This window comes from Archocentrus centrarchus, chromosome 11 (assembly GCF_007364275.1).
Source record: "Archocentrus centrarchus isolate MPI-CPG fArcCen1 chromosome 11, fArcCen1, whole genome shotgun sequence".
NCBI lineage: Eukaryota > Metazoa > Chordata > Actinopteri > Cichliformes > Cichlidae > Archocentrus > Archocentrus centrarchus.
The window spans coordinates 5911724-5934663 of NC_044356.1; the positions used below are offsets into that span (position 1 = coordinate 5911724).

Genomic DNA, 22940 nt, shown 5'->3' on the forward strand with positions numbered 1-22940 from the left:
AACATTTAAACTCATGCTTAGAGCACGAGTTCTCACTGCATCTCTCTGTGTAATCTGTGAATCTCTGCACTTCTCATCAGTCATTAAAATGGTGGTAAAAACTAGGGATGGCACGACACCACTTTTTTATGTCCGATACCGATACCGATATGTTACATTTCGATATCGGCCGATACCGATATAAATCCGATACTTAAAATTGATCCAGGCATTTAAAAACATAAAAAAAAAAAAAAAGAAGTCAACAGTCTCTCACACAACAAAATCAAAGTCTTTCAGTTGTCCCACATACAAGACTAAGGACCAGGGTGGACAGAGCTTTTTTAGGCAGTGGCACCAAAGCTCTGGAACTGTTTACCACTCCAGCTCCATTTAGCTGACTCTGTGGCATCATTTAAAAAATAGTTGAAAACCTTTCTGTTTAACCAGGCTTTCTGGTTTCTGACTTTATTTTTATTCTTTTTCTTTTTAATATGGTAATGTTATTATGTTTTTAAGATAGTGTTTTCCTGGGGGTGGTGCTATTGTGTTTTAATTATTGTACAGCATCTTTCTGTCTGTGAAAAATGCTATATAAATAAACTTTACTTACAACAATAACTATCACCTGAATCCTGTTGCTTCTGTGTGAGAAGGTGATGCATTGGCTTATGGCATGTTGCAAATTTCATTAGGGCTGCAACTATCAATTATTTTAGCAATTGCATATTATATTTATATTGATTACCCAAGTAACTGGATAAGAAATACTTTTTTCATATTAACAGTTCATCTGCATATTTTGACTTCCGCAGTGCAGTTTTTCCCTGTGTGAAACAAACAGGGTGGATGGAGCAGCTACAAAGTTCTCTTTTCTTCACTTACTGATCAGGTGGTTGATGAAGGACCTCCAGCTGTTTCCCAGTAAAGGTTTAATGGAGGTTACAGGGACGAAAAGGCTTTTTTTGGACACTAGAAAAACATTTCCTTCTGCTCCATCTGAGCTCGCCGGCTCCGCCTCTTTCCGCTTGTGGAGATAGACTGCACGTAAATCAGCTGATTGCTGCTGATTGCTGCTGTTGCATCATCAGTGTTTATGTTGAAAAACTGGGAGCTGTGTGAGCGTAATCTTGTAATGCTTTATATTCACAAACATTCTCCTAAATACGTTTCTACTGCAGGTCTATATTTAGTCACAAATCAGGGATTAAAGTATCAAAAATATTTTGACGGGGATGGAGTTCTTCTGTACCGGACGGTCACCAGTGCTAATAGCTGCGCTCGCTAGCAGTATGTCCGGGAGCTGAAGTAGAGAAAAAAAATAACAGCTGATTTTCAGCACAGTGAGCACAACACACAAACAAGGCAGAGAGCGGTGGAGGCGGAAAACCATGTCAGCAATGATCGCTCAGTGTCAAAGGGAATCCGTCGCAGCGACGGAGAACTGAGGGGGTTATTTGCTGATCCACTCCATTCCAGTAGGTGGTGGTAATGCAGCTCTAAGCTGGTTTGGTCAACCGCAAATCCACAAGAAGATGAAGACGACAGAGCACTGTAATGCAGCTAATGTGAGGGAAACGTTATTTAATGTATCGGATTACATTTTTTATTTCTTTCCGATATCCAATCCAGTAATTTAGGCCAGTATCGGACCGATACCGATACTGAATATTGGATCGGGGCATCCCTAGTAAAAACTGACATGATTGAAAACTCCGGCCCTTACCTTGACTGTGGCATCAGCAGCACCTGTGCAAAAGGCCATTAATGTCTTGAGCCAGTCGCTCACCTCTCAGTGTACGTAGACTGAGAGGTGAGCGACCGGCTGAAACGACACCAAAGTGCAGCTTGTGCCCCCGGATATGATGTCACTTTTGCCCATTCTCACCTCAAGACATTAGTGGCCTTTAGTCTAAGGTGTGCATTCATCATCTGAGTTCAGAGCAGAAGCTGATTTCTAATCCTCTGCTGAATTTCTTCTAATATAATGTCATCATTTTGTCAGTTTGTGGGGTTTTGCTATTGCTATTATGCTGTTGTGCTTTTACCAAATTTCTCAGCTGTAGATATTTAAAGAAATGTTGACCCCAGGTCCTTTTACTGCTTTTTGTTTGTTTGTTCCACATTTATGGTTAAATCATATAAGTTGGTATGTTTTTCATTATTGTTTTTTTTTTTTTTGTTATTGAATCTTGAAAATCAATATGTCCTGTGGTGTCTGTACTGCTCTGCTAAAATATATATGCATATATGGTCTCTTTCTCTTAGGCTTTTTAATTTGTGTAAAATAAGTAACATGAGCTTGAACATGAAGGCTTGGCCTCAGCTCAAAGAAAGAAGAATGCAGAGGGCCTCTTGCAGAGCTCTGGCCTTCCATATAAGGGATGACCATATGTTCAGATATAGGATGAAGTTGTTTTCTTAACCATATATGGAAAGTTAGGAGTATGGGGGTTTTGACCACCTCTATATAATCTGTGTGATCTCTTTGTTCGGGGAGCTAGGGCGATTCGAGACTTACCCTCTCCCAGGTCGCAAAGGAAAGCGCCTGTTTTGACACTGTCTGTTTCTTTGCAATAAACTTTTGTATATATGCATTAAGACATTTGTCAGCGAGGATTTTTTCCCAAGAACACATCACTGAATACACCTTAGTCCAAAAAAAAGTAAAACTGTTTTAACATGATGGAAACCAGGACAGTAAAGAAGTGGTTTCACCCATTTTTGGTGAGAATGATTTGCGATATTTCAAACAGCTCATCTGAAGGTGAGCTTAACATTTAAATGTATGACCAAGAGCCACTTGAGCTGCTTCAAAACTGAGATTTTAGATTAATTGTATAATTAACAGGTATTTGCATTAATATTCTGCCTTCACGTCAACCAAATGTTCTAAAACCCTACTGATTGCCAGATGGACTTTGCTTAGTGGCCACTAGAGGGGGATAAAGTACACTTTTGATGTGCTCGTTTTTTACTGCAATGCTTACAGCGAAGGGCCAGTTTATATACTTGAACATAACCAGACAGTATGATGGTATCCTTCTGTCACTTCAGAAATTTCCATTTCATGCACTCCATGCCCAAATTTCACTTTGAGGAATTATGAAAAGAGGAAAATATTTTCAAATTTAAGGCACTCATTCAGCCTCTAATGTGCTCAGTCTGATATATTCTGATACTGACATCTTTTTTTTAATTGTAGCTATTTAACAGGACATATTAAATTTAATTCCATGTGATAAATAGGAGCCACAGAATGGGGCTCAAGTTAAACATAAAATAATCCAGTTGTATGTTTGCAAATGTACTTCTAAAATGAGAATCTATATACTGTATTTTAGGGTATGCATGAACACAGCACAGAATAATATTATTCTTGTTTTCTGACCATTTGTTCTTTTTATTTCAGGCTCTTTTTAAATTCATCATACACTTTACAGGCCACATTAGTGATGCTGGGTGTTTGTGTACCACCATCCACTCACCTACCAGAGAATTCAGACACCAGAGATATAAAAGTAAGACTGGAACACAAATTAACATGAAATCTAGGCTAGGATGCAGCCCTGCTAATCCAACCCATAAACCGTATTAACCATGGATGTACCACTGTGACATCACCCACTGGTTAGTGAAATCTTGTTTTGAAGCCTTAAGTTGTTGGCCAGTGAGTGTGCCGTGGAGAATCCTCCTTTCTTAGTATAACACACACAATTTATACAAAACAATTAATATTTCATTCAATATGACCTGAAATGGGTGACTAAACCAATCATTTGCTGAAAAATTTCCCATAGACTTCTATACAAACATGCCTCTTCTTGCACCTAGAAGAGTCGCCCCCAGCTGGCCATGAAAATGAATGCAGATTTAAGGTACTACAGTGCTGGCTGGTATGAGAGAATTCAGTCAAAGTCCTTCTCTCGTCTTCTTATAGTGTCTGGTTCAAAAGAGCCTCTGCCAGAATGTTGTTGTTCTGTTTATATACCTGTATATGAAAAGAATGAGGAAATTTTTAACACTAGTGCATGCCATGGATAGTGTTCATAGACAGGATGCTGCAGGATGTGTACAAAATATTAAAGGAGCCTGTTACAGGTGGAAGAAACTCCTTTCTTATCTTGTTTAACATTTTAAAAATGATATTTTAAGCCATCCAAGAAATGAATGCTATAAATTTTGGATGCTGCATCCAAAAAATTACCTCCTACCTCCTTTACTTTTCCTTGACCTCAGTGGACAACAGCATGAGGTCAGGAAAGAAGTGAAGTGGACTGAAGGAGTGAAGAAAGAGACTGGATGTGGAAGGTTTGCATAGCCTCTGGAATGAAAAGTAAGATGCGATGACCTTGTGAGATTATTACATCTTCACTCATACTCATCTAAAAAACACCTGTTTTTTAGATGAGTATGAGTGAAGATGTGAGATGATCCACTGTATTATGTCTTTGATAGGGATGAATCAGTGTGCTTGGTTGACCTGGTCAGCAGCAATGTGCCAGAGGTGGAGGGAGACCTCGCCAAGGGAAAGGCTACTCGACCTTCAGCTGTAATGCAGCAGAAAATGAGCTAATTACAATGTGAGGCGCTCCTCTGTTACCCATCCCTCTGGATGGCCTCTATGTTTTGCTCACTGCACAAGCATTCATCGTTTTTGGATCTCAACACTGTTATTTTTTATTTCTTTTCCTCTTTGTTGCTCCCTCCTGTTTTCCTCATCCGCCCCATTTCTTTCTCTGTACATGTGTTTCTGTCAGCCGCTCACCCGTAGCTAACCATGGGGATGGATGCCAAGGACGATGTGCTGCTTGTCTCACAAAGATAATCCCATTAAAGTCAAGAATTTAATTATAGATTATCTCTCTCTGACACACACACACAAACACACACACACACACACACACACACACACACACACACACACACACACACACACACACACACACACACACACACACACACACACACACACACACACACACACACACACACACACAGACATTCACACAGGTGGATTTATGCACCTGCTTGATAATACTCTTGCACACAGGCAAAGACACATTATAATACACAACACACACTAAACACACACTGGCTTCACCCTTTCGCCCTATCAATGTGTATCAGTGTCACCCTGCAGTCGGCATTAGCAGAGTCACCGGTCTGTTTTTAGAGCAGCAAGGACACAGCTCCACATGATTCTACAGAGAACAAAGGAGGAACAATAAAGTTCTAGTGGGCACTGGCCAGAACGCTTTCACTGTTCCTGTAAACTCATCAGTTTACAGGAATTTTTAGGACAACAACAGTTTGATGGGCATGTGCTGCTGGACAGAGTTTATGTGCTGAGAGTAATTTTAACAATGAAAGATCACTGGAGCTCTTGGTGACATCACCGTAACTTATGTAAGTTACAGCTATAAACAAATGAGCAAAAATTGCACAAACCGATGAAAACAGCCCATTGAGTTCAGTTTTACTCAGCAGTTCAGCCACCATTAAAACTTAGGCTATGTTCACACTGCAGCCTGAAGTGACCCAATTCAGATTTTTTGTGAAATCCAATTTTTTTTGCGTGGTCGTTCACATTTCCAAATATATGCGACTTGGATGTGATCTGTGTGTGAACAGCAGACGAATCTGAAAGTGTCCCGCATGCGCAGTAGAGGACGCGATAACGTCACACGTAGCGAGCGCGCTCAATGTTTGCGGAAGTCACACATGTTTTCCTTCCCGCGTCCGCGTAACGGGACGTAGAATAGTGACGTTTGTCGAGTATCAATGATGTGGCGGTCGGATGAATGCGACCTGGCCGTACACACTCAGGTCGCATTTGAAAAGATCGGATACGTATCGGATTTAGGACCACATATCCAAGTGGCCTGGGTCGCATTTGATCTGTGTTGTTCAGACTGGCATGAAAAGATCGGATACAGGTCGCATGAGGGCGAAAAAATCGGATTTGGGTCACTTCAGGCTGCAGTGTGAACGTAGCTTTAGCTAACTAAGTACCTAACTAACTAACCGTAACCCCTAAACGTAACTAACTAACTAACTAACCCTACCCATGCAAAAGCACCTTTGCTGTACAGTAAAAACAGGGTGAGCTTGCTTAGACATGCATTAAAGGGACAAAACTAACCAAAACCTAAAAGAACAGGGCAAGTTAGCTTTCATTCTGCCTTTACTCTGACACGTGCACATCTACTGCAGCATTCAAGAGGAAAACATCCATTTAACAATCCACGAGAAATCCACATAATTCCACTCAATTTGATTTGTATGGCACCAATTCCCAACAACAGCTGCCCATTTACAGGCTTTGGGTCCATAGCAGAGGGGCTGGATAGCTGAAGGCTCTGTCTCCCATTCTACTTTCAAGACCTCCAGGATGAAGTGTACTCATACTATATGACAGGGAGTGATTAGTAAAAATCCAAAACTCACATGGAAAACAAAAGGAAAGGAAAGGAAAATAAAAAACATAAAATGCATACCTTTGCAGTGGCTGGAATTCCCGCTCACAGCGCAGGAATCCAGGAATCCAGGAATCCAGGAATCCAGGAAGGATATCTGTGTTTGAATTAGTTTTAAATATTTTCTCAAACTCATTGGGTTGATGATTTGCAAGTGTTTAGTTTGATATTTCTCACAGAAGTTAAAAAAAAAATAAAATTTTTAATCTACTGTATGTTGTAAATGTGCCTCATCATTCAGAGTATCCCTGCTCCTGATGAAATCAATATTTAAATGCAGCAACATTTAAATTAAGTTTTTATGTGACTGCCCTCATCTGTTAAGCTAAAATTATTTGTATTTTATTAACGTACAACAGCTGTTAACTGCCATTATTACAATACCAGTCAGCACTAGGCAGACAACACTCCAATCGCTGTCCTGCAGGGTTGTGTGATTTTGTATGTTGGTTTGATCTTTGGCTGTCATAAAATAACCATTCAACAGTGAGTAATCAATTTCAGCACAAGTGTGTGGACATTAGCCGAAATGTTGCTCCTGCTAGCACAGCTAATGCTCGTCACACTCTGCTAACTGATCTGAGCCCACATGTGCGCAAAGATTCCTAAAAGTCAATCTGACGATCAAAGAATGTGATTAACATTTTAAATGGCAGTTTTTAACCTTGTCCATTATTCTGGGCCCAGTTTGGACTTTTCCTGGATGTTTTTATTTATTTATTTTACATACCCATTTAAAGAACCAGTTTAACATGCTGTTCTTTTCATTTCTCATGTTTCTTTTTGGCCCTACTTTATGTCCCCACGAGGTTTTGCCTGTTTTCAGGCCACCATTGTAAATAACATGTTTTAATGACTTGCCTGGTTAAACAGGTTAAATCAACTCACTGCACCAGGTTGTGGTACAAACTGGTATTACAGGAAAGTTCAGCTCCACTTGGTATATTCTCAGGACCAAGTATAGATGTTTTCGACATAAAGTTGTAACAGCTGTTTCTTCACATTCTGTTAACCCTCTACAGCACAGCGTTACCCTGGGGCAACAGAAATTTTTTTTAAGCCCCTTGCCCAGTACTTGTGAACTTAAATGATGCAAACCAATCAGAATGTTTTAAAAAGGATTAAATTTCAGTGCAATAACATGTTGGAGTCACTATCAAGCATGATTTGTAGGCGGGACATCCTTTTCTGACACATTGTCTAAGCAGCACATGGTGTGAGAAGAAGGTAAGAATAATTGCCCTAGTAATCATTTAAAATGACATCAATCCTAAATTTAAAAAATACAGGATTGTTTATGAAGTTGTAGAGAGGGATTTTGTCAGTTTTTTTTTTATTTTTTTTATTTTTGTATTTTCAGAAATTCAGTTTTTCTTTTCGTTGCCTCAGGGTAACATTGTGCAGTAGGGCACCTTAGGTAAGGTAAGGTAACCCAAACACTCAAAAAAAGTGGTACCACTGCCTTTACTTTGATATACATGGCAGTGGTGACATGCTGGCTGCTTTACAGACTGGACTGCACTGAGAATGGGATGACAAAAAGTGACCACATGCACGTGTATGGATTCAAATCCCAAACTGCACAAAGCGTGTGCAATTCTGTGCAAAGTCTGTCCAAATCAAAAACAGAAAAGCAAGAGAGGGCAAACCAGAGATGGGATATCTCAAAAGTATGAGGAGAAGAGGAAGTAGCAGGGGCCCATGGCCTCATTCCTAATCATGGTATCTATCCACTTGGACAGTTCATCACAATGGCCAACAATATGTGAGAACAAATAATAATGAATTAGACTTATATAGAACTTTTAAAGATATTCAAAGATGCTTTACAATTTCATGCACTATTGATTCACACCTCAATCATACACCTCAATCACACCGCGCTTCCAATTTGTCGTAGGTGCAAATTGGAAGCGCGGCTGCGAATTTGAACCTACGGCCTCTCCAACCACACCACACAACCACATTGACACTTAGGCAATGTGGGTTAAGTGTCTTCACAGCATGTGCTCAGACAGGGACAACCCTCTGGTTGCGAGGTGAGCACCTACCACTGCCACTCTCAGTGCACAAAGAAATATGGAGAGTTCCTGGGTGCAAAGGAACAATGTGTATAAAATGTAATGTGCACCTCTCTTTTACAGCATACAAGAACTGTTTTGTGAAGTTTCACACACAGAATGACAGCAATGTCTCACAGCATGAGTGTCAACATGGCATGACAATGGGCCATACAGACCTGAGCCTATATGATTCAAGTGTTTTTCAGTTCTTTGTTTCATCATTTGTTGACATTTTTGGAAAAACTTCTGGTGTTTTTGTTGCTCTATAACAGTTGCCTTATGATCTATGAGTTAATAATTTTCTCTGTAGTTTTATACCATTGTTGCACAACATTGCCCCTAGGCAATGAAAAAATATCTTTGGGAGGGGGGGTCTGAAATATAAAAAAAATTGTTTTGGCAATTAAATGGCCCAAAGTGAATCAGTAAATGATGTCAAATAATTTTCAGCATGTACCATCACAATGTGTGCAGTAGAGGGTTAATTGCTTTGGTTGATTTTGGTTGATACAGGGATTTAATAGCTTTAAGTGACTGCCCTGGCAAGTCATTAATAACCAGTCATATGAATGCAGTTCTGTTCTTTTCTTTCAAAAAGGTTTCTGTTGCCACATTATCGGCAGAGCTCACAGAGTTGCATTGAGAACGAGAGCACTAAAAGTAACCATGAGCCTAACCTAACCTTTAACCCAACATGACCTTAAAACTGAAGTGTCATCATTTGGGTTTTTCAAAGGAAGGCAAGCCCCCCAAAACATGACTGTTGTATCATATTTATGTCCCTACACACACACTGAGCACCACGATGTGTGAGTATGGTGGAAAAGGCTCAATTATGTAACTGTACATACATCAACTGAACCCCACTGCAGCAGAGAGAGGCAGGGAGACACGCAGAGTGAAAACCGGTCCTGCCTTCATCTATTTTTACCTCCTCTGTCAGGCGACAAGCCCCTGCACCCCATCCTCATCCCTCCGTCCATCTCCTTCTTTTTAATTACAGTAACCCTCCTCTTCCTCTCCTCATCTCTCTTCTGAGTCATCTCCTTCCCCTCCCCCCGCGACACACTCACACATATATCTCCCCCCTTCTCCTCTTCCTCCTCCCTCCTGTTTTCTCTCTCTCAACGCTCTGCCTCTCCAGTATTTTCTCAGTCGCCGTGAAAGGCAGAGCTCTCTCACACACACACACACACACACACCGGCGTCAGGTAAAGGCAGGAAATCCTCCCTTCCTCTTCTCATCTTTGTGTTTTTGCATTATTGTGTGTGTGTGTGTTTTCCTGTGTGCTGCATGGCGGATGCAGAAAAATGAAGCTGATGTGTGTGTCTAAGAGATTCTGCTTCATGCATTTTTGGCCAGATGGTTGTGGTCGAAGTGTGTGTGTATGCAAAACCGGAAGTCGTGTATGTTTGTGCATGTACTGAAAGATGTGTGTAAGCATCAGTTTTAGATGTGTGTATGTGAATGTTGCATAGTTGTGGCTTTTAAAAATGTGTGTGTGTATTGGCAACATGCACATCATGTGTATTAACAAGCGGATCTTGCAATCAAGAGTGTGTGTTAGTTTGATGTTTTGCGGCAACTACAGAAATGTGTGTATGTGTGAGAGAGAGAGAGTTGCAGTTTTAGGCACTAATTTGTGGTTTGTTTATGTGTGTTATGGCTATTTGTGTGTGAGTGTGTTTATGGGAGGAGGGTTAAAGCATCAATTGTCTTGTTAAGTGTGAATGTGTGTTTGGTGGATGTATTATCGCAAACCATGCAGTGGAAAACGTGTGTGTGTGTGTGTGTGTGTGTGTGTGTGTGTGTGTGTGTGTGTGTGTGTGTGTGTGATTTGCTGCCTGTGTCTCCTTTGGTGTCTTGTAAAATGGCTGTCAAGTGCATGCGTGTGTGTGAGATCATGTAAGTCTTGGCTGTAGGAATGTGTGTGTGTGTGTGTGTGTGTGTGTGTGTGTGTGTGTGTGTGTGTGTGTGTGTGTGTGTGAAAGAGAGAGAGACACCTATCAGGGTGTGTCCCACCTGGGTGGATGGATGAATCTGATATATAGAACAGTGAGATAAACTAAGCTGACCCTTTAAATAAAGCAGTGACAGACTGGTGATAGGCAGGGTTTGCTTTGGCTGTTTGCATGTCACCTTTAAAGCAGCAGTGATGAATGGATCAGTCATTTGTCTTGATGGGTAGCTTCTCTCTTTGTCCCAGTTGGTGTGTTATTTTTCATCCTTTAAACAGTAAATGTCTTAGTGTTACTTTGTTCAACATCCTCTGTACATATGAACCAGAACACCTGATTACTCTGTTCTTTCAGCACATGGTGAGATATGCCGCTCCCTTCTCCAAAGATCCCAGCCTCCTGTGAGGGTTAGGTTCTTATCTCATATACCTCTTTATACGACATTTTCAGCTATATGGCATTCCCAGGTGGAAATATTCAGGCATAGATCTAGATAGCAAAGGACGGTTTTCACAAATACAGCCATATAAAAGTCTTTGCACCCACACGAGTTGCCAGCTGTTTAAGGCATTTTTACACTGACTTCACTGTTCAGATGTGGTCTGTGGTAGAATTTTAGTCCAGACTGGTTTATGAAAAGACTTGAACCACCTTCATTTACATGGGGCCATTTATCTGACTGCAGCGTTAAAATCTTAGCATTTCTGTGACAGAGCCTCGTGCACTTGATGATTTGACTGTGGGACCGTCTAATATAGATATATATAATAGATCAAATAAAAAGCATTACTCTACTTTAAATCCATGTACACTCATCACATCCATTATTTATTTATAGTCAATTTCATTCAGTTTCTCCAGATTCCCTATAGTGGTCATTGGTCATTCTTCTTAATGTAAGACAGGGAAAGTAATGATATCACAGCTGTTATGAGCAAATAAGCTTTAAATGATGTGTCTGCGTAGCCTACACCTAAAAGATGGAAACAGTTACTATGATGTTTTAGTCTGTTTGACTAACTGGGACTTTATGAAGTCAACTTCATGTTGGAAGTCTTGAAACTGACATTGAAGATCATCAGGAAACTGTTCACTGAGAAGAGAGGCCATTTTCTCTTGGACTTCTGTACAGTCAGACGGCTCTTTGAAACCAAAGCATTCGCTCCCTGCTGGACATTAGAAAAAAAATGCAGTTCTAAAGCATTTCTGCTTTAGTTTCACTTTTCAGATGTCAGGCTCTTCATTTAGTCTGTGTAACTGCAGCTTTTTCAGTTATATTACTTTGGTGCACCCTCTTTTGCTGCAGCAGTTTAATGGGACCTAGTGCCATCAGCATCAGAACCAGGGTCAGGAGCAGCACACTAGTCAAATCAATAAATTGGAACATTTACAAAAATTTTTAATATTCACTGTAAGTTTAGACCGTATGAATGAAAATGTATCCATCTATTTCAAAGGTATCGTATCTGTTTCCATTCTGTAGTGACTCAGCTTCCCTCAAGGGACAGCATGCTCCTGCATGTAAATCATTAAGACTTAGTTTCTTGTGTCTAACCTGCAATAAATACATTTGCCAGTGAAATTTTCCTTTAGTCTTGAACTTGATCTACGATTGGGAAACAAGCTACAAATATTAGGTTGAAGACTCAAGATTAGGTTTAAAGAAGCAATTCTTATGGTCAAAGTGAATCTCAGAGAAATCAAAGTCATCTGACATGATGAACTGTGCGTGTTTCAGAGACAGTTTCATTTTACTTCAATCAGGGAGGTGTTGATGGTTAGGTCTGTCTGTTACTGAAAGGTTATGGATGGATTTGCATAAAAGATTTTACCAGAGGACTTGGGAGTGATTAACTTTTGGAATCGATCCACGTCTGGATTGAACAATCTCAGCATGGATTCTTTACCATTGTGCATATACAGCTGGAAACTCTGCTTCATGTCTTCACAAATGTCAATTTAAAAAAAAAAAAAAATGAGACCCCATCTTTATCATGTATTGCTGTGGCAGGCAAGGCAGAGGACCCCAAAGCTGGACACCCAGGCAAAAAGCTTAATTTAAAATGTAAGCTTTATTTGCAAACGAAGAACGGAAGGCACAGCCAACGTTGCCAGGGGCTGTTGCTGCCAAAGCAGGAGATGGTGCTGGAGACAGAAGAGAAAACTGGGGCCGCTCTGCAGGATGCACATTTGTCTCCTCAGATGACTCAGGCTGCTTATGAGGGCCCTCTGCTACTCCTCGAGGCTGGGATGCCCTTACCTGAAATACAGATATGGGTGCAGGAGTGGGCCTGTCCTTGGCCACTGCGACCCACGGAGCAGATATGGGTGCAGAGTAGACTGGTCCTTAGCCATCCCAACCAAGGGAACAGAACGGGTTCAGGGACTGAATGCCTCAGTCCTTTCAGAGTCTATTGTGTCTAAAAACACAGGATCTTCTATGGCAGGATCTTCTTCTATTCTATATTAGGAACAGTCTCCGTGGGAGGAAGAAGATGTAGAGTGGAGACTCCAATGTCATGGTCCGGGGTCCTTTGGACCCCGTGTGGTGTTGTTTGGCTTCATCTTGTCTGTTCTGTTTTGGGTTTCTTTTGGTGGTGAGGTTAATTGTTATTTCTAGTCCCTGGTGTTCTCTCTGTATTCTGTGTCAGGTCTGCGTCTCTGTTCCATCGTCTTACTTCCTGTTTTATTTTGATAGTCGTCCAGTCCCGGTCTCTTGTTTTGCTTCCCCTGGTCTCGTCAGTATTATCAGTGTCACCTGTGTTACCACCTGTTTCCACCTCCCTCATTAGCCCTCCTGTGTATTTAAGTCTTGTGTTTCCAGTGCCTGTTGTCGCGTCGTGGTCCCGTATTCGTCTCCCGCTGTGTGTCTTGTTCCGCCTTCGTATTTTTGCTTTGTATTTTTCCACTAGCTCTGCTAGTTTGGCCTTTGTGTTAAACACCTAAAAAATAAAAGAAGAGTTACCTTTTACCTGTGCCTGACGTGTCCTGCATTTGGGGTCCTCCTTCCTGTCTGCCACACAGACGATACATGACAGAACGACGCGACCAGAATGGACCCCGCGGATACGGAGGTGTACAGCGGCTCTCACCTGGCTCTGGGGGGACCCGGATATTGGAAGGGTCCCCGACAACGCCGCTCACCTCTACAGCCTAAGCCGCAGGTTTATCGTGGGGATGGACTGTTTTTGGCTCCAGCCGCTCCCGCACTTGCCTCTCCGCTCACTCGCCCCTCTTCCCTCTCGCAGTCAGAGCAACAACGGAGGAAGAGGAATTCTCTGCGGCAGCGGAGGGAGTTTTCTCCGGAGCCAAGTGGGATGATGCCAGAGGAAGCGTTTTCCCGGTACCTGGAACATAAAGGTCCCTGGCCACCCAGTTCACTCTCTTCACTGCCGTCTCAGCCTGTTCCGGAGGGCAGGCAGCTAGACTCCCAGCAGTGGTGGAGAGGATCCCCTCCGGCGCCGTGCGGTATAAAGCCGCGGATTTCATTGCCACCATCGCCGCTGCAGATTTCCCTGCCGTCTGCACCACCAGTATCTCAGCCCACCAACACAGTGAGTCAGTCTGTTTTGGGTTCAAAAGGAACTACTAAACCACAAACTGTTAGCAAGGCTCACATGGATAAACCTGAAACCATATCATACCTTGAAGCTATGGACTCAGCGGCTCTTGCCCAGTTTGAGGAAAAGAAAAGAATAATCATTCGGAGAGTGGACACTGTGTTTTGAACTGTTGTCTGACCCGTGTGAGGAAGAACAGAAAGCCACTGCAGCCAAGCTTCAAGGGCTGGTTGATAGCTCTCCTTGGCTTCTGGATTCCTTACACGGGTTAGTAAAGGACTTTTTGATCACCACCCTTCACCTCCAGCCGTCACCTGCAGCGGCCTGCTGCAGCTCTTCCTCTGTCTCAGTCAGCTGGAGCTCCAGCTCCCCTCCAGTCTCAGTCAGCTGGAGCTCCAGCTCCCCTCCAGTCTCAGTCAGCTGGAGCTCCAGCTCCCCTCCAGTCTCAGTCAGCTGGAGCTCCAGCACTCCCTCGCTCGCTGTCAGCTCCTGTAGCTCTGCCTCGCTCGCTGTCAGCTCCTGTAGCACTCCCTCGCTCACTGTCAGCTCCTGTAGCACTCCCTCGCTCGCTGTCAGCTCCTGTAGCTCTGCCTCGCTCGCAGTCAGCTCCTGTAGCTCTGCCTCGCTCGCAGTCAGCTCCTGTAGCTCTGCCTCGCTCGCTGTCAGCTCCTGTAGCCCTCCCTCGCACTCAGTCAGCTCCTGCTCCAGTCGCTCTGCCTCGCACTCAGTCAGCTCCTGCTCCAGTCGCTCTGCCTCGCACTCAGTCAGCTCCTGCTCCAGTCGCTCTCCCTCGCACTCAGTCAGCTCCTGCTCCAGTCGCTCTCCCTCGCACTCAGTCAGCTCCTGCTCCTTCTGTACCTCCGGTCACGTCAGCTTCCCCAGTGTCAGCTCTTCCTAGATCTCAGTTAGCTTCCACGCAATTCAATTCAATTCAATTCAATTCAATTTTATTTATATAGCGCCAAATTACAACAAACTGTCACCTCAAGGCGCTTTGTATTGTGGGTAAAGACCCTACAATAATACAGAGAAAACCCAACAGTCAAAAACGACCCCCTATGAGCAGCACTTGGTGACAGTGGAAAGGAAAGGGTTAGGGTTAGTGGCCCTAACCCTAACCAAATAACACTAATGACATAGGGAAAGCAAAACAGAACATGACAAACAAGAACAAGAAGACTATCAAAATAAAACAGGAAGTAACATGAACATGATACCCACACAGACTTGACACACAGAGGGAACCTAAATGTGACAAAATGGAAACACAACACAAGACACCAGAAAAAGAAACTAAACATGAAACGAGGGACTAGATTCTACACATGTGAAACACAGGGGAAATAGAAATCAAAACATAACTAAAAACACAACCAGTAACAGAAACAAAGGAAGCTCAAGAGGAAAACCAAATCAAAAACTAAGTACAAATAAAGATGCTGGGTCATGAAGGACTCAGGACCATGACAATCTTGATGTTCCCAAGAAAATATCTCAAATTAATCTGGATCCAGAGATCCTTCTGGATTCAGGGGACTCAATTTATATAGCCTTAGTGGAGGAAATGTGTTAGTGTGATTCTACAATCAATTAGTCCTTACTGTGTGTGTAGCTGTTTGATGGCTTTTAATATGGCAGCACTGACAAAAACATGCCTCTGATTTCTTGGAAAATGGCTGTACAGAGCATGTGTGTTTTGGCAGTGGGAGTGTGTGTGTGTGTTTGATTGTGTTGTGGTCTGGTGGATCAGTCGTGTGTGTTTGATTTCTGCAGCTCTGGCTGCCTGTGTGACGTGTGGGTGGATGCTAAGTGTGTGTGAGTACCTGTGATAATCGCCAGCTGAAGCTACATGTGTGTAAATGTCGACACATTATCAGTATTACATACAGTATGTGTGAGACTGCTCCACTTCCCGAGTGTGTGCCATAATCAGCCTTCTGTTCCAAGCCTTCCTCCTCCTCCTCCCATTATCCCTCCATCTCCCCTCTCTTCTCCAGCCAAACAGTCATTTAATTATTTATCTCTGTCTCTTTTCTCCTCTCTTTTCTCCCTCCCTTATTTCCACTTACTCTCCATTTCGTCCTTCACTCCCTCCCTCTCTCCTTCCTCCTGGACATTCTCTATGGCTCTCTCTGTTTCTCTTTGCATATATTTAAAGCCACATTTTAGAGCTCATTCCTTTGTCTGTCCCTTTTTCTCTCCCTCTACATATGTCTACCTTCATTTTTTGCTACTTCCATCTGCTAACCACTACATGTCTGTATCGTTTTTGTTTATATATCATTTATGAATATAAATTAATTGAAATTGTTGAAAAAGAGGCTTTTTAATTCATTTGGATTTTCAGTTAAAGAGCTAAATACTTATCTTTGCACCTCTGTATTTTCTCAGCTGTAGGAGACTTGCAGTACTTTATAATGTACAGTAATCCCTCACTACTTCGTGGTTTGCTTTTCGCAGACTTGCTGTTTTGTGGGTTTTGAATCAATATTAGTGTAAAATATTTATCGCAGTATTTTCGCTGTTTCGCGGGGTTTTGCGGTACTTGTTCTTCACATGCGTAGTGTGTTGTACAGTAATGTATATATTTGGTATATAAGTATGTGGTGAGGGTTTATAAAAACTTAATATAGTGTATAACTGCTAAAATGATGTATAAGTATTAAAATAAATATAGCGTCCCTACGCGGATTTTCACTTATCGCGGGTGGTCCTTGAACGTAACACCCGCGATAAGTGAGGGATTACTGTACATTTTTATCATAGACTGTATATAAAATGTGGATGTAAGCAACATTGCCTGACACAGTAATTTGTGCACTCTTGTTTTGAACCCTTGAGTTTGGCATTTTTGGCCATTACCATCTTGTCGTTTTGGTGCCAGAATAATTGATCATAATTGGTTGAGAAGCTAGGTTATTAGCTAATGATAGCAAGCTTGGTTTGCAAGATGCATCCACAGACTGTAAATCATATATAAAAAGATATAAAAAGATGGATGTTGCCAACCTGAATTCTTTCAAATGGTGAATAGGGACAACTCCTGCAGCTTCAAAAAGAAGTCTGAATGTTTGGATGTTTATTGGATAACAGCCCTCGGCTCCCTTGATTTATGATGTCAGTAAACACTTTCCTGATGCCTCAACTACTAGTTTATATCATGGAGTTCATTTTGAAAATTATGGTCCCCATTAAAGCAGCAGGGAGATAAAGCAAGGGATCCTTTACCATGTGACTGAACTTGTAGGGTCCCTGTGATGTTCAGCTTCAAAACACAAGATGGGGAAAGCAAAACCACTTAGCTGAGACTTAATTCACTAACCACTAGGTCAGGGGTGGGCAACTCCAGGCCTCGAGGGCTGGTGTCCTGCAGGTTTTAGATGTGTCCCTGATCCAACACACCTGAATCAAATGGCTGAATGGCTGAATGGCTCCTCAGTATGCAGTCAAGTTCTCCAGAGTCCTGCTAATGACTTCTATATTTGATTCAGGTGTGTTGAAGCAGAGACATATCTAAAACCTGCAGGACATCGGCCCTTGAGGCCTGGAGTTGCCCACCCCTGCACTAGGTGATTCCCCAGTAGCTATGCCCATCTTTTAGATACAGTCTATCCAACAGACTGTAAATGCACGTCACAATACAACATACACGTAAAACTTTCACTCGCCAAAACTGGAGCACATACTTCTATGACAACATACACGGCAGGGCACTTTTCAGATATTACAGTGAAAATGTTCCAAACTACACAAAAACACAGACATGACTGGAGGTCTAGTTCACTGACTCCAGTTTACTAAAGAGAAGCCTGGTAGACAGGTAGGAGCTGCATTTACCTACTCACACCACCTGTCTCTGAAGGTCACATCCTGATAATATTAGACACCAAAAACAATTCACATCATTGTTATTGATATAATGCTAAATCACAACAACAGTCATCTCAAGGTGCTTTAAACCATCATAAACACATTTATTTCTTCTGTAACATTGGCCATTTTAACATAGTAGTCTGTGGGGATTGACTCCGCTTTGGAGCCAGCCTCAAGTGGCCATCGCAGGACCTGCAGTTATTTGCACTTAAGCACTGCCTTCATTTTTCAGCCCCGGTGGGTGCTATTTGATTAAAATACAGTATATATGAACACAGAGAGTAGGAGATACCCAAACAGATGGTAACATTTGCCACATTAGCCATGCATCGCGCAATAACTGCTGTGAAGTGGGAAATGCCATCAAAGTCCTCAGCTGCTAGGAGTGCAGGAAGAACATTAGTTACACTTTAGGCTTTGGGTTGTGGAACATTTTAAGTATTGTTCCTTTAAGCTGTCTGAGGACTTTCAAATGGGACTTTACAGCTTCTTCAATTTGGTAAATGTGTTTACTGTACAGCCTCGAAATGCTGTATACTTATATTCTATAAACTGGATCTTGAGGAGTTCAGTCAAATCCAGGTTCATTAAACCAAATCAGGAGATCAGTGTTCCCACATTTCAATCCATCTTTGTCACTTCATCCACGATTCATCTTCTTTCCCCTGATCCTTCCTCTCCATCAACTCTGTCTTCCTTTATTAATAATTTTCTTTATATCTAATTTCAGTAATTTCTTGCTGCTTGTCCTTTGATGCACTGAAATCTCTATCCACATATAGAAACACACACAGTTGATGTTTTTTACTTGTTTTCTTCCCTTGCATGCCCTCATCTCTCTCTCCCCCATTCATTCCCTCCCTGGCTCGCCCTCTGTTGGTTTGTTTTCTCTCTTTTTGTTTTTAGTGCTGTATACTTTCTGCTGAGCACTGCAGTCTCTGGTAGGTGTGGTGTGTTCATGGGTGTCCTCCCTCTCTCTCTGCTGCTGCTGCTGCTGTAGAGCTTACGTAATACAGCAACGTGCTCAAAGAGCACCGGGCGAGATGGAGAGAAAGACAGAGGAAAGAGGGATGAAATGAGTGTAATGAGATAATTTTATTGAGGTGGTGACAGATCAGGAAGGAAGAACATGTGTGTGAATATGAGTGCATGGAGATAGCAGTGATATTAATGCACGACTGACATTCAGATATTTTCATATTAAAAGGATTTATGAAACATAAAAACAATTAGGTTTCCAGATGCACTAAGGCACAAATCTGTTTTCATTTGCAGACTGTAGAATGCAATAAACTGTAAACTTAGTGAAACCATAACTGGGAGGTCACACTTATCCCTAGCAGACCTACATTTCTACAAGAACCAGTTTTGACACAATAATGCTATAATTAAATCCTCAGGCAGGCACTCTGTTTTACCACATGAAACTGTAACAGTTTTGATGAAAACTGGAATTGCTAAATTTCTGGGAACCATCTCGTGCACTGCTGCTTCACCTCGGGGAGGAATTGTTTGGAAAACTCTGCAGTATGGCAGGGTGGGGCTCCAAAACACCACAAAAACTTCTAAAAAGTAATAATGAAACCACCCACACATCCCGAGTGTGCTGATGCTTCAGCATGCTGGTGGCACCTTATGTGCTTCCTTTTCTGCTGAGTACACTTTACACTTTTAACTCCTGTGACTCACAAGTGTAAGAACTAAATAAGTATAAATTTTCATAAATGCGGTAATAAACCAATGGTGAGGTGAAAATGGGTGGAAATAATGTTCCTGAGCTGTTCAGAGGAATCAAGAACATGACACACATCAATTAGTTAAACTGCAGGAATGTCTTAAAGACATTAAGGCCTGGATGACCTCTAATTTCCTGCTTCTAAATTCAGATCAAACTGAAGTTCTTGTACTCGGCCCCACAAATCTTAGAAACATGGTGTCAAACCAGATATTTACTCTGGATGGCATTACTTTGGCCTCCAGTAACACTGTGAGAAATCTTGGAGTCATTTTTGACCAGGATATGTCCTTCAATGCACATATTGAATTGAATTGGGATACAGGGGACAAGTCACAGCAGGTTGCAGGGTGTTGGCTCTCACTGCGGTATTGTATCACTTCCTGTTTCGGAGCACAGTGTTTTGCTGTCTGTTAGCTGTTATATCTGTATAACTCGATTTATCTGGATAATAACATATTTTAGTGTAATCTTCACCTACTTTAAATAGCATACTCTTTGCTGAATCACCTGTATTCACATTACTCACGTTATTTGTTTTTAGAAATTCGCTAGCTTAGCTCAGCTAGTAGCTTAGCCCTTAGCCGACTCACTACCAGCATGGCTTCTTCTCCTGTCTCTCCTGCACTTTCCTGCTCTGGGTGTCACATGTTTAGTTACTCCTCGGCCTCCTTTAGCAGTAACGGTACTTGTAATAAATGTAGTCTGTTTGTAGCTCTGGAGGCCAGGCTTTCTGAATTGGAGACTCGGCTCCGCACCCTGGAAAATCCTGTATCTAGCCAGGCCCCTGTAGCGGGTGCGGACCATGGTAGCTTAGCCGCCGTTAGCTCCCCCCCAGCAGATCCCGAGCAGCAGGGAAAACAGGCCGGCTGGGTGACGGTGAGGAGGAAGCGTAGTCCTAAGCAGAAGCCCCGGGTACACCACCAACCTGTTCACGTCTCTAACCGATTTTTCTCCACTCGGCGACACACCCGCCGAGGAACAAACTCTGGTTATTGGTGACTCTGTTTTGAGAAACGTGAAGCTAGAGACACCGGCGACCATAGTCAAATGTCTTCCAGGGGCCAGAGCAGGCGACATTCATGGAAATTTGAAACTGCTGGCTAAGGCTAATCGTAGATTTGGTAAGATCGTTATTCACGTCGGCAGTAATGACACCCGGTTACACCAATCGGAGGTCACTAAAATTAATATTGACTCGGTGTGTAACTTTGCAAAAACGATGTCGGACTCTGTAGTTTTCTCTTGGCCCCTCCCCAATCAGACCAGGAGCGACATGTTTAGCCGCATGTTCTCCTTGAATCGCTGGCTGTCTGAGTGGTGTCCAAAAAATGACGTGGGCTTCATAGATAATTGGCAAAGTTTCTGGGGAAAACCTGGTCTTGTTAGGAGAGACGGCATCCATCCCACTTTCGATGGAGCAGCTCTCTTTTCTAGAAATCTGGCCAAATTTATTAACCCTAAAACCTGACTACCCAGGGTTGAGACCAGGAAGCAGAGTTGCAGTCTTACACGCCTCTCTGCAGCTTCTCTCCTCCTGCCATCCCCCCAAAACCCCATCCCCATAGAGTCGGTGCCTGCTCCCAGACCACCAAAAACCAAAGCTAAAATCAGCAAAAAGCTATTTAAGCATAAAAATTCAAAAACAATAAATAATACAGCTTCATCAACTGCACCAAAGAATGAAACAATTAAATGTGGATTGTTAAACATTAGGTCTCTCTCTTCCAAGTCCCTATTAGTAAATGATTTAAATGGTTTATTTGAAGAGTTTCAGTCAGGTTTCAGAATTCATCACAGTACAGAAACAGCATTAGTGAAGGTTACAAATGATCTTCTTAGAGCCTCTGACAGTGGACTCATCTCTGTTCTTGTCCTGTTGGACCTCAGTGCAGCTTTTGATACTGTTGACCATAACATTTAATTACAGAGATTAGAGCTTGCTATAGGTATTAAAGGTACTGCACTGCAGTGGTTTGAATCATATTTATCTCATAGACTCCAATTTGTTCATGTAAATGGGGAGTCTTCTTCACACACTAAGGTTAATTATGGAGTTCCACAGGGTTCTGTGCTAGGACCAATTCTATTTACATTATACATGCTTCCCTTAGGCAGTATTATTAGAAAGCATTGCATCAATTTTCATTGTTATGCAGATGATACTCAGCTTTACCTATCAATGAAGCCAGATGACACACATCAATTAGTCAAACTGCAGGAATGTCTTAAAGATATTAAGGCCTGGATGACCTCTAATTTCCTGCTTCTAAATTCAGATTAAACTGAAATTCTTGTTCTCGGCCCCACAAATCTTAGAAACATGGTGTCTAACCAGATACTTACTCTGGATGGCATTAATTTGGCCTCCAGTAACACTGTGAGAAATCTTGGAGTCATTTTTGACCAGGATATGTCCTTCAATGCACATATTAAACAAATATGTAGGACCGCTTTTTTGCATTTGCGCAATATTTCTAAAATTAGAAACATCCTTTCTCAGAGTGATGCTGAAAAGCTAATTCATGCATTTATTACTTCTAGGGTGGACTATTGTAATTAATTATTATCAGGCAGTCCTAAAAGCTCCCTGAAAAGCCTTCAGCTGATCCAAAATGCTGCAGCTAGAGTACTGACATTTTTGTAATTTTGTAATATTGTGCTATAGTTATAGCTCTAATATCTCTGTATATTTGCAATTTGTATACTTGTATATTGTCTTATAGTTTTTATACTTATTTGTTTCTTTCTGTAAGCACGAAGTACCGCAGCAATTTCCTAATGCTGTGAACCTGTTCACCCATATGGCAATAAAAACCTTCTGATTCTGATTCTGATTCTGATTCTGACAGGGACTGGAAAGAGAGAGCAGATTTCTCCCATATTGGCTTCTCTTCATTGGCTCCCTGTTAAATCTAGAATAGAATTTAAAATTCTTCTCCTCACATACAAGGTCTTGAATAATCAGGCACCATCTTATCTCAAAGACCTCATAGTACCATATCACCCCAACAGAGCACTTCGCTCTCAGACTGCTGGCTTACTTGTGGTTCCTCGGATACTTAAGAGTAGAATGGGAGGCAGAGCCTTCAGCTTTCAGGCGCCTCTTCTGTGGAACCAGCTTCCAGCTTGGATTCAGGAGACAGACACCCTCTCTATTTTTAAGATTAGGCTTAAAACTTTCCTTTATGATAAAGCTTATAGTTAGGGCTGGATCAGGTGACCCTGAACCATCCCTTAGTTATGCTGCTATAGGCCTAGTCTGCTGGGGGGTTCACATAATGCACTGTTT

At 42.0% G+C, this 22940-nt stretch overlaps 1 protein-coding gene across 1 annotated transcript in view; it reads left to right on the forward strand.

Annotated features, from left to right (window-relative positions):
- The first annotated feature begins 9599 nt into the window (after positions 1 to 9599).
- The window catches only part of LOC115788690 (gamma-enolase), an 86664-nt gene continuing 73323 nt past the window's right edge, over positions 9600 to 22940 (forward strand). The window contains exon 1 of the mRNA XM_030741827.1: positions 9600 to 9732. The gene's annotated coding sequence lies outside the window, so the exon portion shown is untranslated. The remainder of the gene's footprint in view (positions 9733 to 22940) is intronic.